Below are 17,215 nucleotides of genomic sequence, written 5' to 3'. Positions count from 1 at the left end.
CTGTATCTCTTCCCCTTGAGGCTAGGATCGACTTGTGATTGGGTCAATCAATGCGTGGGATGAAAGCGAAGTCATATAAGCTCTAAGGTTAAGTTAAACAACAGTCATGCAGCTTCCACCTAGTTCACTGGAACACCTTCTCTAAAAGTCCTACTGTATGAAGTCTAACTACCCTGCAGCCACTATGCAAAGAGAAGTCCCAGCAACTTCCAGGGACTCCATTCAGCAGACCCCGCTGAGCCTAGCCCTCAGGAGATCCCAACCCTGAATTCAGACAGATGAGTAAAAACGCCTCCAGATGATTCTAGCACTCAGCCATTCAATTGTTCCAGTTACCCCACCTAAGGCTTCAGAAATCATGGTGCAGAGACAGACCATATCTGTGAGTATAATAAAATGTTTGTCATTCACACCAAATTCAGGGTGATTTGTTACACAGCAATAGATACTTAGAGTAAGTGACAACAAGAAGACCACTACAAGGAGTAGCATCTGTTCTGAGACCTAATGCTATCAAACTGCCAAACTCAAGAGGATGCAAGAGAAAAGCTGTCCAAAAAGGGAGAAGAGCAAGTACAAATCCTTAAAGTAAGAAGGAACTGAGAGCTATGAGCTAAGTCAGTCAGACGGCTGAAGCAAGATGATGCAGAGTTTTGTATGACTTGATGAGTTACTTAGAAATTATTTTTACTGTGTAAGGAAGCCACTGTAATGCTATAATTAGGACAGTTTTCAAAGTATTGGCTGCTGTGTTTCTTGATGTTAAATGAGGTAAAAGAACTAAATGTTATAGTCCTTCAAATCTACCATGCAAAGACTTGGTGTTTCTCAAATTGGGTCTCTAGAAAATCCTGCAGCTCTCCACATTTATCCTGTATTTTCAAAAAACTAAGTAATCTTTTGAAATTAGAGCTTATTTGGGTTCATCCAAATGACCTCATAACTGAATGCCACCACAAGTTTCAGTGTGCATGTGCTGACATGTGTATGTATTTCCCCTACAGATTTAGTATATATGAGATAAAGTCACACCAAATGAGGGCCAAATGAAGCTACAGTAAACTGTGTGAAGGAAAGTTTTACAGCAGTTCAAACAGGAGAAAATGATGGAAGAACTGAGTCATCACACCATCCACAGTAGTACAGACAAGCCAAAATGAAACAGATCTGTTTAAAAGCAGATATGCCCAAATTCTTGTTATGAGCCCAAAATTACATTCAAGTAAATATCAGGTAGAATGCAATGCTATGTTGTAAATCTGTATTTTTATTGCTTATACAGTTGTGATATATTTAACCTATAAAATTGTTTCAGTTTTATAATTATTTATGCTGTAAGCATAAGGCATATATTCTAAATCAGTAGTGTCCAGCCAAGTCTCTAAAATGTGTACGTAATAAAATGCTTTCATTAGCAACAGTGAATACAAATTGATGACTTCCACATCATACAATATTAACACATTATATGTACATTTTCATTAACATTTTATTTTCCTGAGTAAACTTAAGATCCCAACTAACCTATGTTAATTATTCTCAATTAGCATAAGCAGAGATAACTGAGGTAAATAACCAAAAGTGAATTACTGTGAAAGAATTCTTTATTTTAAGGAATAGTCTTCACCTTCCAACTTTGGTAAAATCTTTTTCACTTTCCAAAGTCTAATTCAAGTACCATCTCTATATACGAATATCCCAAACTATTTGAGCCCAAATTCCTTTGAGAACCTATAAACTCCCAGACATTGTCTACACGATTCATAGGCAGGCTGCCTAACACTGTTAGCTATTTTGTGCATTCTTGTCACCAAGATGGCTGATGATGAGATGACAATGGTGATGGTGGTGGTGGTGTGATGATGACAATGGCAGCAGCTATCATTAACCTAGTGATACTTTAAGTTCCAAGCACAAAATTCACTCTCCATAATAATCTCCATTTTACAGATATGGAAACTGAGGTGACAGGTTTTATGTAATTTTTTCAAGGTCACAAAGCTAACAAATGAGCTACATATTCAAAAACCCTGGTCTGTTTTTGTAACACTAGTGTTAATCAAAGCATGGGCCTTTGGAAACTCTACAGAATCACAGGGGATGTAAAAATTACATAGAAATTCTCATGTATGCCAAATTACATTAAAATCTCAGGGAGATGTGCTTGAGAATCTACCGGCCAGCTTCTCAAGTATACTTGTATCTGAAGGTTGAGAAATACTCTGCACCTAATGCTATTCTGCCTCCATCTAGACTATACTTTGAGAATATGAACAATCTTATACATAGCTCTTCTTTATCTAAAGAATATAGTATTATACCTTGCAAAATAGTAAGAACTTAACGTAGGTTACCACACTTTTATAATGATATAAAAATAAAAAATTAATTACTTCACAAAATAAATTTTATAAAACACAGTCCCCATTCTACATGTATTTACAGCCAAGACTTAAAAAACAATGATATTTCCATGGTTTAAGGGTTTTTTATATATACATATCAAAGTTTGTTGATGTTGTCAGGGATACAGACTGGAGGGCAGGGTACGGAATAGGATGGTAATAACATGGAAGGCTGGAAGGAAAAAGATTATAGAGAAAGTGAAAGAACCAAAGACCTCTTGGGTGGTCCCTGAAATTCTCACTGCTCTATTCTGCATGAGAAGCAGAGGCCAAGCTGGAATGCTCCCAAAGCTACAGTGTCTTTTACTGGTTCCATCTACCTCTAGAGTTTTATTATTCGGTGAGGTGGGTGGTGAGTTAAGTTGCTGTCTTTCCATACCAGACGTTTGTCTGTGGCCATAGGAAAATCTGGGGAAACTCAATTAACACATATCTGAACCTTGGTCAAGTCAAAATTCCTTTAAAAAAACATCTGCCATACTGTGACCTAACAGAAAATTGTAAGCAAAGGTTACAAGCTGGCAGTGAAAGGTGTGAACGCTTTATTCTGTAGCATTTCTTTGTTCTGTTACGTTTAACTACGGTTGAAGGTGTTTCAAGGTAACTAAAATCTCTGCCTTAGGATTTTTTTAATACCTAAATTAAAAGGAAAGTGCTTGTGTTTTCAAATGAAACCACCCTTAAATGCCTATTTTACTGGAAACTGCTGAAATCCAGAGCAATTAACACGTTCAGTTAATGGAAGACACCACAAAGCCAGAATACCACTGAAGAATATTTCTGGATTTTCTGAATCCACAATGATTACTACCTTAGTTGTAACAAAGGGATAAAAAAAAAAGAAGAATGAGACATACATGAGACACAGGCGTTAATGACATGCCAAGTCTTCATGCTGCTAACCGAAGGCCCTCTGAATCAAGAACATCATAGAGCATGTTTCTCAAATTTTAACTATGCCAACATTTCAAAGTTTGAAGAAAGGGGACTGTCTACAGTGCCCACTATCTTAGTGACTGTATAAACTAAAAGATAAAGCAGATAGTGATTCAATGAAGATTAACAAAAAACTTGGTAGGTTTTCCAAATTACACTCAGCAGGAAATAATGTATCACAATGCAGATTCTCCATTATTTCAAAGAAGGATATCACAATCTCCACAGAAAATATTGCTTTTTTGGTGGTCAGTATTATAATCCCACCAAGGGGGTCCCAGTTCATAACAGTTTGTCATTTGAAGTCAAAGCTAAAATGTTTTGTTATGCTTACCTTTTTCTAAGAAAAGATAAATGACTCTTCTACAGTTACCATAAAATGTTACTTTGTTTAATATCTTCTCAATCTGATTTAAGACTCCTTAAGGTTAGAGAACATGTCTTTCATCTCTTTTATTTCATACAGTACCTAGCACAAGATAATATCCTTACTGTGTATTTAATAGATGAATAGATTGATGTGAATTGTTCCAGTTTCCAAAGATGACAGAACCTTAAAACAATTTTTATAACTCAGCTAGGAACAAAATTATCACGAAAAGGAAAAGCATGAAGTGAACAAAAAGCATGCTCCCTTCCCTTTTCTAGCATGCTCTATCCTCCTTATCCTACTTTTATTTTCTCCAAGCATTCATCACCATCTGACACACTATATATTTATATGTGCTCGTCTGTCTCCTCACCCCTTCCCCCACTAGAATGTAGGCTTAATAAATGCAAAGATTTGCTTGCTTTCTTTGAGGGCTACATCCCCAGAACATTCCCTGGGATACATTAAACATTCACTAAGTATCTGTTAAATCCATCTTCAGAGTTCATTAATGATGTTCTTATTTTTTTTATAGCATCATCTATTTAGAGCTCTAGTTTTACATTAGCAAATGATTACAGAAGTCTTACAGATATATATATGCATGTAAACAAAAATCATTTCATCCCTCATGAAATGCAGGTGTCTGGAGAAGGACATGTTTGAGAGAGCAAGCCATCACAGTTGCAACTAATCACCAAAAAAAAGAACCCAGAAAAGCAGACAATTATTAAAACTGGTCTGAAACCATAATTTTCAATAACAAGTGGTCATCACTAAAGTAAATGTGCAGCAGCAAAGATCCGAACTCAGCACTGACTTGGAAAACAGTACTAACACTATTCCTGCAACATCTTAATTAATTTTGGCTAGGTTTCTACCTAGTGTTCCTCTTACGCAGCCAAAAAAAAAAAAAAAAGGGGGGGGGGGTGTTAAAATGATACAGTCATCTCATTTTAATCTAATTGCTTTTTAAATGTTCATCTTCCTTGTTAGACTCTAAGTTCCTTATCTTGGGGGCGGGGGGGCTGTATCTGTTGTCCTGTTTGCTTCCTTCAACTACTAAGTATTTCATTATTTGCTTACTTGTTTTAAACCTGTCCTCTAGCAGTCAGAACCATAATTGTAAGGGCAGAGAGACAAAGGGGCTCTGAGCACGACAAATAACTATTTGTTGAACTGAAGTCAATACCCAGATCAAGATGCCAGTAAAATTAATCTTCAACCTACAACCTTATTGCTAGCTAATTCAATTATCATTAAATATCCATACCAGAAACCTAATATGAAGGCAATTAAAAAAGCCTCAATTAATCTGTTAACATTCTGTTTCAAATTAATATTAAAACTATGCATAACCAGTTATTATAATTATATAAATGAATGGCTATAAACATTAGGTGGCAGTAGCAGTACACAGCATTAAAATCCTGAAACTGATTTTTTACACACTCATATGTAGAAATCTGATCTGTAAGTGGAATTACACAAATAGGCCCACATATAAAATGGGTAAAAGGAACCAAAAATATAACAAAACATAAAAGTAACAATCTCTTTGTATCCAGATTTTCCCAATGACTTCTATAATAAAATAATTGAGCAATATCAAAAAAGCAATGGCAATTTCTATAAATGTAGTCAAACTTTTGCTTTATACTTGCTCTCTCACATACCACACATCCAAATTGCCAGCTCCTACCTTAAAATTTTACCCTTTACCATCCTCACCATTCCCACCACCACCAGGGTTTGCCTGGATATTACAACAGCTTCCCTCCTTCTGTGCCTTCCTCTCCCCTTCCTATCCCCAACACGGTCTACTCTCCACACAGTAGCCAGATAGATCCTTTAATAAAGTTAAGTCACCTCACTTCTCTGTTCAGAACCCTGCAATGGCTTCCGCACTCAAAGGAAGGTTCTATGGTCTTCAACACCCTCCGTGACCTGACCCTAACATACCCTACCCCAAATTCACCCCCACTCTTCCCCACGCTCATTCTACCCCAGACATAGTCCATCATCAGGTCAACAAGCGCTCTCCACCGCAGGGCCTTTGCATTTGCTGCACTCTTTCTGATATGATCATCTGAAAAAAGAGCCATCGACATGGTTTTCCCTGTATCTTCTTCAGGTCTCTGCTCAAATGCCACGTGGATCAGTGAGGCTTTCTATGCCCACCCCACTCAAAACAGCAGCCACACTCCTCCTCTGCTGCTTCATTTTTCTCCACAACACTAAGCAGCATGTGATATACTTAATTTTATGTGTTTACTCCTTTCCTGGAACTTGAAGTCCACAACAATCAACATTTTAGTACGTTTTCTTCACTTTTTTTATTCCCAGTGCCTGGTAAGTGGTGGCAATTAAACATTTGTCAGTAAATGACTCCTATTATCAAACAAGCATATAGCAATAGTTGTATAGCTGTTCCTTACTCTAGATAAAAGACGTTAAAAGTTCAAGACTATTACTGATTTACTGTTTTTTAAGTTCAAGTATGCACAATTCATATGTGCATATATATAAAAATAAAGTGCCACTTTTACAATAGATATATTTTAAAGCAATGTGAGTGAAGTCAAATGTGTTACAGTGGTCATATTAATATGTTAGAATTACATATTTTAAAAATTAGAACTATTTTTACAGTGTCTTTACATATTAGAATGGGAAACAATCAGGCTCTTCCTTACACTCAGATTAAACAGGTGAATTCACAACTGCCTACTGTATTTTATCTTATCTACCAACAAGCTTTGTGGGTTCAGGCTCTGCTGGCTTCAAAGCGAAAAAGAATTACAGGTTTGCTCCCTGCCAAGTGACTCTACAATCAGTGTTGATTGCTTAATTCTGAACTACATGAGTAGCTAACCACTGATTATGAAATGCCCAGATTTATTTTATTTTCCTTACTGTTTACACACTGTAGAATAAACGTTTGGGCAAGCAACAGAAATACCAAAGAACCTCAAGAAACAGAGGCACAATATAATACTCCTCTAAAATTCTCACATGTCCTTTGTCTGGATGATCAGCACTATGATTAACCTCCTAGAAAGCAACTTAGAAAGCATTTAAAGTAAACACATATGTGAAAAAGGCATCACTGTCACTTCTTAATTGTAAAATGTGACAAGAGTATTTTATTCACATAGCACACTTGTACATGTTCCAAAGAAAAAGTCATAAAATTGCTTGAAAAAGGTTCTTGTTTTTGTTTTTCTTTGTATTGTTTTGTTGTTCTCACGGAGGGGGGAGATACAGAGCATGAAGAGAAATTTTAGAACTTATCTATGCTAAGTGTTTTTCTGCCTTCCTCGGTGTCAAACTAAATGAGGCCATGTGCTACTTTGACATACCAATGTACACAAAAAGTTATCATGTCACGTTTGATGCATATGACAAATGAAATACAACACAAAATTACTTCTTGGTCACAAATTAACTAAAATGAAACAATGATCATGAGAGTCCTGGAAATTTAGGCATATCTTTACTTCTTTAAAGTGACTTAGAGAGATCTCAATTACAAATGGGTTGTGTTCCAAAACTTTATTTGTAAATCACTGACTTGGAATTCAAAACTTTGTTCTACAGAAACATTAAATAAATACATCAGTTAGGTTCCCAGCTTGTCCATAACAGCTGATATTACCTTAATTTACACTTCCACTTGGGAACTGACTCACCTCCATTATTCTCTGAGACCCCCCTTCTTCTAAAATGTTTCAATTAAATTGTGCATTAAATGATTTAGTGGTCTAAGCTACATATAAAACCACCATGCTTGCTATATATTGCTATGAAAACAAACAAACAATCTGCAGGGCAAGGCAAGAAAAGAAGAGAAACCGAAAATGCTTTCTTTTCTTCACACCTCAGTAACGGGGTACACCAGGGGTGTCCGACCTTTTGGCATCTCTGGGCCACACTGGAAGAAAAGTTGTCTTGGGGCACACATTAAATACACAAACACTAATGAAAACTGATGAGTTAAAAAAGGGTTTTAAGTAAATTTACAATTTTGTGTTGGGCCACATTCATACCCATCCTGGACCTTGACTGTGTTCAATGTTCGTGTTCATAAATGGGACATAGAGTTACAAATACTAAATCACATAAAATGAGGATACAAAACCTATTTCCAAGAAAATCATAGTGATTTGTACCTTTATAAAAACACAAGACCACACACATACATACACCTCCTTCAAATTCCCAATTATGTAGCCAATGCTACAGAACTTAAATAAAAGCCAGGTGGCTGCACAGAGCCACAGGACAGGCACATGTGCAGCTTATCTTTGCTTGCCTTTTCCTTCGCCCCTGGGTTCCACATGCCACACACAAGAAAGGGTCCCGAATGAGCTGAGCAATTCTTGCTATTCTACTGTCCCAAAGGTTTAACTCATCATTTGGAAGTGCTCATACGGTTATTCCATTTAAATTAATGTTTGACCATAAACTTTCCTGATTCCTAAATCAAATTTAGAATCAACAAGGCCACACTGTCATCTAGGGTAAGAAAGCAAAGTTGGTGCTCAAGTATTCCTGAAAATCCCCCTATTTCCTGCCCTCTATTGTCCCAAAGAGCTCAGCTCCCAATATCCAACACTAAGAATGATTTTAAATTCCATTTCTGAGATTCTGGGTGATTCCAACACTGAGTTTGGTCTGAGAATCTTTATCCCAAATCTATTTTCACATATACACACAAAAATCCTTAAAGGAGAGAACCTACTCCAAAACATGGTATTTTTGCTTAAAGCATTCTTAACATGTATTCTTTATGTTAATGGTTAAGCAATTTGGCTAAGTTAGCTACTGTACTTTTCATTATGAATACACTATGAATGAATGGCCTCTAAAGCTCCAACTACTTCATGTAGAGATGTTTAAGGATTAACTGAGATGATATCTAAATGCACAGAGAACAGTGTCTCTGGAAGAGAGTAAATGCATCATAAAAAATTGTGATAGTCTATGCACATAAGTAGTCTGACTGCTGCATGCTAACATATCTCAGGGATTTCGTTATTTGCTCTCTACCAGTCAACTTCTGCGCTCTACCACTTCAAGCTGAACTTCATGGCACCAATGCAGTGCTTCTGCCCTGTAGTTGCCCCACTTAACTCATCCCATTACACTTACAAAGGTAGTTACGTGTATCTACCACGACACCCAGATAGGTTGTCAAACAACACAGCATTGCAGAGCACATCTCTGTACACTAAATTCATATTATAATTCTATTATCTTCATATGGTCATTTAAATAAAATTGGTTTATCACCATCATCTACAGATCAACAAATTAATACCTGTCTGAATCAAAGAATACTGACAACTAACCTCTATGCACATCACTATGTATCCTTTAAGAAAGGGAAACAAGTTCTGGCTGGTGTGGCTCCATGGATTGAGTGCTGGCCTGTAAACTGAAGGGTCACAGGTTCAATTCCCAGTCAGGGCATATGCCTGGGTTACAGGCCAGGTCCCCAGTATGGGGCACACAAGAGGCAACCACACATCAATGTTTCTCTCCCTCTCTTTCTCCCTCCCTTCCCCTCTGTCTAAAAATAAATAAATAAATTCTTTAAAAATATATAAATAGTAAAAAAGGAAAGGGAAACTATAGTATACATACAAAGATTTCCTTATCACAGGCTGAAAAACAACTTTAGATGGATTTTCTGGAGCTGAGTCCCAGGGCAGTTGTATGCTTGACCTGGCTCACCTTTTGAAGTTCCCTTCCAGCCCTGAGATTCTTCTATGTTCTCTCCTGCTGCTATGTGGTTTTCAAAGTAACTGACGTATAGTAGTTCCTGAGTAACTGTTTAGAGTAGTTTACCAATTAGTCTAGGCTTACTGAAGGAAAACTTGAAAAGTTCCCAACACAATAGTAAGAAGTTTTAACAGCAGGTTCCAGAATCTCTGCAATAGTTAAACAATTCAGTAAATAAGAAAAAAAAAATCCTTTCGTATTTGTGACAAGAGAAGTTTTTAAAAGTGCTAGCAAGAAAATTACTCTAAATTTTGATTAAAATTACTTTAAATTCTCTCAATAGCACCAACTCAAGAAGAGTGGCAATAGTCTAAGGATAGACAAAATGTATCAAATATTTACCTATTACAACAAAGATAACTTTCAAATATTTATGATGTGCCTACTATGTACAAGAAGGTATTAGAGAAATAAGAAAAATAGTTACACCCCTGGGCCCATACCCTTAGAGACAATAAGACATATACCCATTTAAACAATATTCAACAACTATTTACTATGCAAATGCTGCACTTATTTAAAAAGCTTGTACTATAGAAAAAGAGTGGTTAATGCAATATAATAGTCAGATTTTGACAAAAGTGAAGAAAAGGTAGTCAATCAAAGTTATCAAAAACAGCTTTTTTTCCCTTTTCCTACTAGAAATGTAAAGAATAGCCTTTTTCTACGAAAGCCCTGATATCATTAATCATTTCACATACTAAATGCAACACTTCACTTCAATACATTTGTCAAATTTGGCAACATAAAACTGATTCCTTAATCTAAGAAACTACCCTATTAATATTATTGGTGTTGAGTAACATGAAATCATTAAATACACTGCTAAAAGATGGATTTTTTCAAGCTGCCAGGAGTGATTTAAGTGTTAAAAGTCATTTGTTTTCATTCACTCATATGTACGCAGATACACACACATTCATTTATTTGATTACATGAAGGTTCAAGAGAGAAAGAAAAAAGTATTAAAGGAACTCCAGTTATTTATTTAATTTCTCAGTGTGCTAGTAACTCTCAACTCTTCCCTCTACAATTATACTTGTTTTATAAAAGAATACTACATACATTTTTATGGAATTATGCAATAAAATTATTTACATAATTTGTTGCTGGTGAAGCTTTAAAAATGTGGACTACATTTCTCTCCTACAAAATGAGAGCTACCACAGGCAGCTCAAAAAGAGAAAAAGAGGGAATAAAGTCTGAAAAATTCTTATGTCAATAGCAAAAAAGTGCTTTATATAGTGACCACTTAAAAATAAAATAAACAAAGAAATGATGTAACAGGTTGATGATCTGTACCAAAAACTTGTTTGCTTATTTATTTATGTCTGCTCACTAACCTGCTCTGCATTTGTACCTAAAACCACCCTGGATTTTAAAATATATATAATAATATATTTTAATATATACTACTATATAAAATACATAATAATAAAAGCTTACTCTGATTTTGTTATCTTGGGTAGAGGACAGAAAAAGGAAGGGGAAGTACTGGAATTTACGGTACCTTCTTGAGAAGGTAGAGAACTGAATACACTATCTATTCTAGACAATCAATACCACATTTTGAAATATTTTACTCCCCATCAGCTTCCCATAAAAATGTGTTCCAAATTTACTGCCTTTGATCCATTCTTCTCACCATTTCCCGTTATCTTGATAAAACACCGCTCTGATCATGTCGCTCCATTGTTTAAAATTTTTTTACTACCTAAAAATAAAGTTCAATGACCTTAGAACTGTTTTTCTTTTCCCCACCTATTTGTTAGGTTTTCTCTGGGTGCCTCCTTCTGTCTGTATGTTCCCACCCACTAGCAAGTCATTTTAGAGACTTTAAACATACCCTATACACTCACACTTTTGTTCATGTACTGTACCACGTACCTGGAATGGGACACCTTGCTCCCATCTTTGCTAATATGCCACGCTTTCCATAAAACTTCCCTCATATTCCTCAAATGAGATTAATTTCTCTCTCCTGACTTCTCAAGGCATTCTTGATTATGCTTATGTTATAAAACTTGTCATGTCTTATCATATAGTTAGCTATATATTGTACAATAAGTACAATACACTCCTATAAATCAAAGGATCATCAAAGGAGCTGCCCAGAATTTGGCAATCATGTCCTATTGTTAAATATGCACCCCTAAGAACTCTAAAAAAGAAGTCCACATATTTCAGATAATCCATAAATATGTTTGGTTCATTTGTGATTCTATCTGTGACCCATGTTTTCACTTTATAATTTTTATTTCACAAAGAGAGCTAGCTTTATGAATTAAAGGTATGTCCAAAAAGTCCAATGGTTTGTGACTGAATAAATAAGCAACTTAAAGATCAACATCTGATATTTGTGAAAGAAGTTTTTAAATGTCAGATTCTCCAACTCTATTTGATCAGACCTTGAAAAACAGGTAATAATCCAAATCAGGAAAGAGAGACATTAAGGAGACAGCGGACAACAGAGAGGACCCAAGCAGAGGAAACAACATGAAGAAAGGCACAGAGATAGCAGGCAGTGAGGACAGTTTAGCTAAGAGATGAGTGAGTGGGAAATGTTAGGTTCCTTTCATATGTCTCCATAGAGCCTGGAACTAGCTGGCAATAAAATAAAATAAAGTAGCAAATGGATGAGAAAATACACTTCAAAGGAGTAAAGGTGGGGGGGGGGTGAAAGGGGTAAGAGGAAGGCAAAAAGAGTGGGGGAGAGAGGTATAACAGTTCTTTTTTGGCCTCTGATCATTACATTTTTAAAACTGACTGAAGTAGTAACATAAATTGACTACAGTAGCGACATAATTGACATAAACTGACTATAGTAGTGACTCATTTCCCTTGAATTGGATTATATGCCCCCCCAAACCCTAACTTTATATATTTAATAAATGTGCACATGGAGAGACTTAGCTGTCAAAAAAAAATGGCTCTAACTGCAAAAATCTTTGCAAAGATCTAATTGGAATCAGAGATGATGCTGAGATCGCTGCTGTACCAGTATGGCCTTAAGCCAAACCTCTCATTCTGGCTGACCATGCAGCCTGTGTCACCAAACATTAACTTCACACAACATGCAACAAGCCACCAAGTGTCTAGTCCTCTTGTGTCTGCCTAAGGCCAGATCCTACCTTCACTTACAGTAGAACCAGCTTATCAACTAGACACATGCTCAACCCTAACAACTTAACAACATGCTCAAATTATTAAAACAAAGGATTGAAAAGAAATCTGAGAAGGCAAAAATAAGGTGATTTCTAGTCTTCTTATCAACAACTAGATATTGTCATCATTTAGTAAACCAGATTTCTAGAATAAGTGAGGTGAGAAAGCCTTAATTCACCGGGCTGGCACCCCACATCTCACACAATCAGGCCCAAGCATCCATCCTGGTCTCATCTCCTGCTCTTCCTTTAATGTACCTCTACTCTCCAGCTAAATTTCACTGACCGCCCCCCACATAAGTTTTGCTGATGCTCAGGATCATCTATTATTTCTCTGACATCCCACAGAATTAAAGCACACTGCTCTCCCACTGGTAATTTCCTAACTTTTATTGTTAAATGTTTGCAGGACTCTAAGGCCAGGAAGATAGTGAAAACTTACTTTATGGGCACTTAAGAATAATGGAAATACGTAAGCTTTGAAATTAGGTAGATCTAGATTTGAAAGCCAGATTTGCTGCTTTCTGGTTGTGAGTCTTAGGCAGGTCTTTACCTCTTTCGATCCAAGTTTCCTTTTTCAACCTGTACCACTATTAATTGCTCTGAGAATCAGAGCTAATATATGTAAAGCATCTGGTACTATCCTAGACCCACAGTAGGGACCTAATATATGGTAGTCATTACTGTTATTCAACTTTATACTTCCTCTGCTCCACTCCCCACAGGTCCAACATATCACCTTACTGTTAAAAAAAATGAGAAAACTAAAGTCGTAAGAATAAACTGGGTCCATAATTTAAATTTCATCTTAGACTTACGGCAACCAGAATCACCTGGAGGGGCGGGGGAGGGGATGTTTGGTTATAACACTATTATTCAAAAGAAATGTGTTTTAAACAGGTCTTCATTAAGAAGCCAATTTTCATACATAATTGGTTAAGAGATCAGAAATGTCTTAAGTCACTATAGAAATGTTAGAACTGTTAAATGCTTCAAGTGAAAATGTTTCTTCACATCCTGTCTATAAAATGCTTCTTTAATTAAAACAAATATTTTTAAAAGGAATCATGAAGAAACTACATTAGCAAGAGGTAATGACAGAAATTTAGCAATAAACATATACAGTGGAATTCCTTTGTTACATTGACTTTGGAATAAAACACAGTGAAACTGTATTATATATGGCCTTTAGGAAAATGTGAGTGTAATATACCCTATTGAGTGGCTGAACCTGAGCATCAAGAAGCCACATTACAACAGATCTAATTGCAGGAACAAATCTGCAGCAAATTTTAGAAAATTAGAATTAACCAAAATGTCGGAAAACAAAATGATGCCTTCTGCCTATAGTGGCTGTAACAGGAGCCAGGCACAACCATGTATGCTATTATTAGCATTCACGAGGGTGAAAGTTAAAGGCAAAAACACGGAGACAGAGAAGCAAGAGGTAATGCAGGTCTTTCAGAAAGACATTTCCCAGCTCTAAGGACACTCAAGTGCATTAACACTCAGTTTCTATTCCTTATGCTTTCTCAACTCTATACTGCTATGTGCCTCCTTCATTTTGCCCAAGACACCCGAATGTCAAATTCTCTTTAGTTGGACCATTCAAACACCATCTCCCCCCACTCCCCTATACACTCAATTAGAAGCAGTCCCTCTCCCTTCACTACCTTGAAGCACTTCCACCTCCATCTTAAATGGAGTGTATTTTGTCTCACGAAGGTTCTCTCTCCCCTACTGGATTATAAACTTGCTATAAACAGAATGTTCTTATAAAGCCTCAAAATGGCTGTGAAAAGAGTAAATATTCAGTATATGTCTGACGAATGAAAGAGAAATAAACATTTTTCAAAGTCGGAAATTATTTTTAGCATTCTTATTCTAGCATAATCATATTGTTTCCATACCTAAATAAACTTTACTAGCAACAATGGTTCATACCTTTCTAACATGAGAGCGGTAATAAAAAGATACTCGTGTGTGTATGTGTGTGTGTTGCTCTGCTGGGAAATGGGTGATTAAACTGTCACAGTCTGTCTGCAGGTAGGTAAAGTTTCCTCAACTTCCAGCATGTGTCTACCCCTCAAAAAATGCAAGCTACATTTTATACAATACCTCAGGGACTTCCTACTCTTTTGCCTTCTTCTTGACATTTACCCTGTCCTGGTCCCTCAGAAAGCAGAAGGGTATCCTAGGTAAGAATCTGGAGTCACAGGACCCACTCTTTTCAAAACCCACTGGTACAGAAAAAAGAAGGGAAGGAGAGAAGGTTGTTCAACATCAAAAAACACCTAAGAGCAATAAGCAAACAAAATGTGTGAACAGAACAGTGTGGTTATATAAAAAAATGCTCTAATTTTTTAAAGATGCATACTGAAATAAGAAATTTCATTATTTACAGCCATTGCAGTACATTGAGCACCACAGAGACAGCGCTGGGGCAAGCGCAAGCCGGACAGGCACTGGAGGACTCTGTGCTCGCTGAGGAAAAGTAATTAAACATGCGCAAAGGACCCTACGAAGCCCAAGAGGCAAAATGTCATCATATGCTTTCTTTGTGCAAACTTGCCGGAGGAGCACAAGATGAGGCACCCAGATGCTTCAGTCAACTTCTCCAAGTTTCCTGAGAAGTGCTCAGAGAGGTGGAAGACCATGTCTGCTCAAGAGAAAGGAAAATTTGAAGATATGGCAAAGGCGGACAAGGCCCGTTATGAAAGAGAAATGAAAACTTATATTCTTCCTAAAGGGGAAACAAAAAAGTTCAAGGATCCCAATGCACCCAAGAGGCCTCCTTCAGCCTTTTTCTTGTTTTGTTCTGAGTATCGCCCAAAAATCAAAGGAGAGCATCCCAGCCTATCCATCGCTGATGCTGCAGAGAAGCTGGGAGAGATGTGGAATAACACTGCTGCAGATGACAAGCAGCCTTATGAAAAGAAGGCTGCTAAGCTGAAGGAGAAATATGAAAAGGATATTGCTGCATACCAAGCTAAAGGAAAGCCTGATGCTGCAAAAAACGGAGTTGTCAAGGCTGAAAAAAGCAAGAAAGAGGAGGAGGAGGAAGATGAAGATGATGAATAAGTTCGTTCTAGTGCAGTGTTTTTCCTTGTCTATAAGGCATTTAACCCCCCTGTACACAACTCACTCCTTTTAAAGAAAAAATTGAAAGGTAAGGCTGTTTAAGATTTGTTTTTAAACTGTACAGTGTCTTTTTTTGTATAGTTAACACACTACCGAATGTGTCTTTAGATAGCCCTGTCCTGGTGGTATTTTCAATAGCCACTAACCTTGCCTGGTACAGTATGGGGGTTGTACACTGGCATGGAAGTTTAAAGCAGGTTCAGGTTGGTGCACAGCACAAATTAGTTATGTGTGGGGATGGTAGTTTTTTCATCTTCAGCTGTCTCTGATACAGCTTATACAAAATAACTGTTGTTCTGTTAACTGAATACCACTCTGTAATTCCAAAAAAAAAAAAAAGTTGTAGCTGTTTTGTTGACATTCTGAATATTTCTAAGTGAATACAATTTTTTATTAAAAAAGCAATTTCATTATTTATAAGACTTGTTTAAAAACTTTCATGAAAAAAATATATAAGGTAAACCTGGCAAAGGTGAGCAGCATGTGCAGTGTTCGGTATAATATCTACCTAGCTTTTCAGCGGTTCCAAATTTTTCATTAAAGGGGATAAAAAGAATTTTAAAAACTGAAAAAGAGAAACCTCAGTCTGTGAAACTTGAATTCCAGCTCCAGCTAAATCATGTATTGTACAGACAGAGCTAAGTTACTAAACCACTGTAAGCCTTAGTTCATTTGTTTAAACAAAAAATGACAATACAAACATCAAAGAGTTGTTCAAAGATTACATTGCTATATAACATAATTAGGACAGTGATATCAAACAGCAATTACACAGTACATGTTAGCTATTATTAATATTCCTACTGAAAGAAGGAATAACCTGGTCAGAATCTTATTTTCTCACTGTACACAGAACTTACTGCCATTCGGGGAGAGGGAGTACCTGAAAGAAAAGATCAACCATCTTTCTCCAGTCCCACATTTGCCAAGAGACTAGGGCACCAGCTAAAAGGCACACAATGGAACAAAGGAAGCTGAAGTGCCACCTCCATAGTAGGGATCCAATATACGATAGTCATTATTGTCCCTACTATGGGGGTGGCAAGAGAAGGCTCAGTGTACTTGTGACTGGCAGCTACCACAAATCTCCCACCTTCCCCATCTCCACCACCACACATAAATTAACAGAAAAGAGAACCAGCCCTGACTGGTGTGATTCAGTGGGTTGAGCATCGTCCTGCAAACCTAAAGGTCACCAGTTTGACTCCCAGTGAGGGCACATGACTGGGTTGCAGGGCAGGTACCCACTGGGGATGGGGCAACAGGAAACCAATTGATGTTTCTCTCGTGCATAGATGTTTTTCTTCCTCTCTAAAAATAAATTTTAGAGAATCTTTAAATTAAAAAAAGAGAACCAGAAGCAATTGATTTCTATGATAGTTATATACATCTATAATATCAAAAATCTGTTT

General features: G+C 36.8%; 1 protein-coding gene and 1 pseudogene across 2 annotated transcripts in view; one reads left to right on the top strand and one right to left on the bottom strand.

The window, feature by feature from the left end:
* MED13L (mediator complex subunit 13L) overlaps positions 1-17,215 on the bottom strand; it is a 260,578-nt gene that overhangs the window by 145,694 nt on the left and 97,669 nt on the right. The gene's annotated exons all lie outside the window — the stretch shown is intronic.
* Positions 15,196-15,743, top strand: LOC123823691 (annotated as a pseudogene).

Source organism: Phyllostomus hastatus, unplaced genomic scaffold (assembly GCF_019186645.2).
Source record: "Phyllostomus hastatus isolate PE091 unplaced genomic scaffold, TTU_PhHast_1.1 phas_contig_1162, whole genome shotgun sequence".
Lineage (NCBI taxonomy): Eukaryota > Metazoa > Chordata > Mammalia > Chiroptera > Phyllostomidae > Phyllostomus > Phyllostomus hastatus.
The sequence above is the reverse complement of the archived record's forward strand: the minus strand, read 5'-3'. Positions and strand labels throughout refer to the sequence as shown.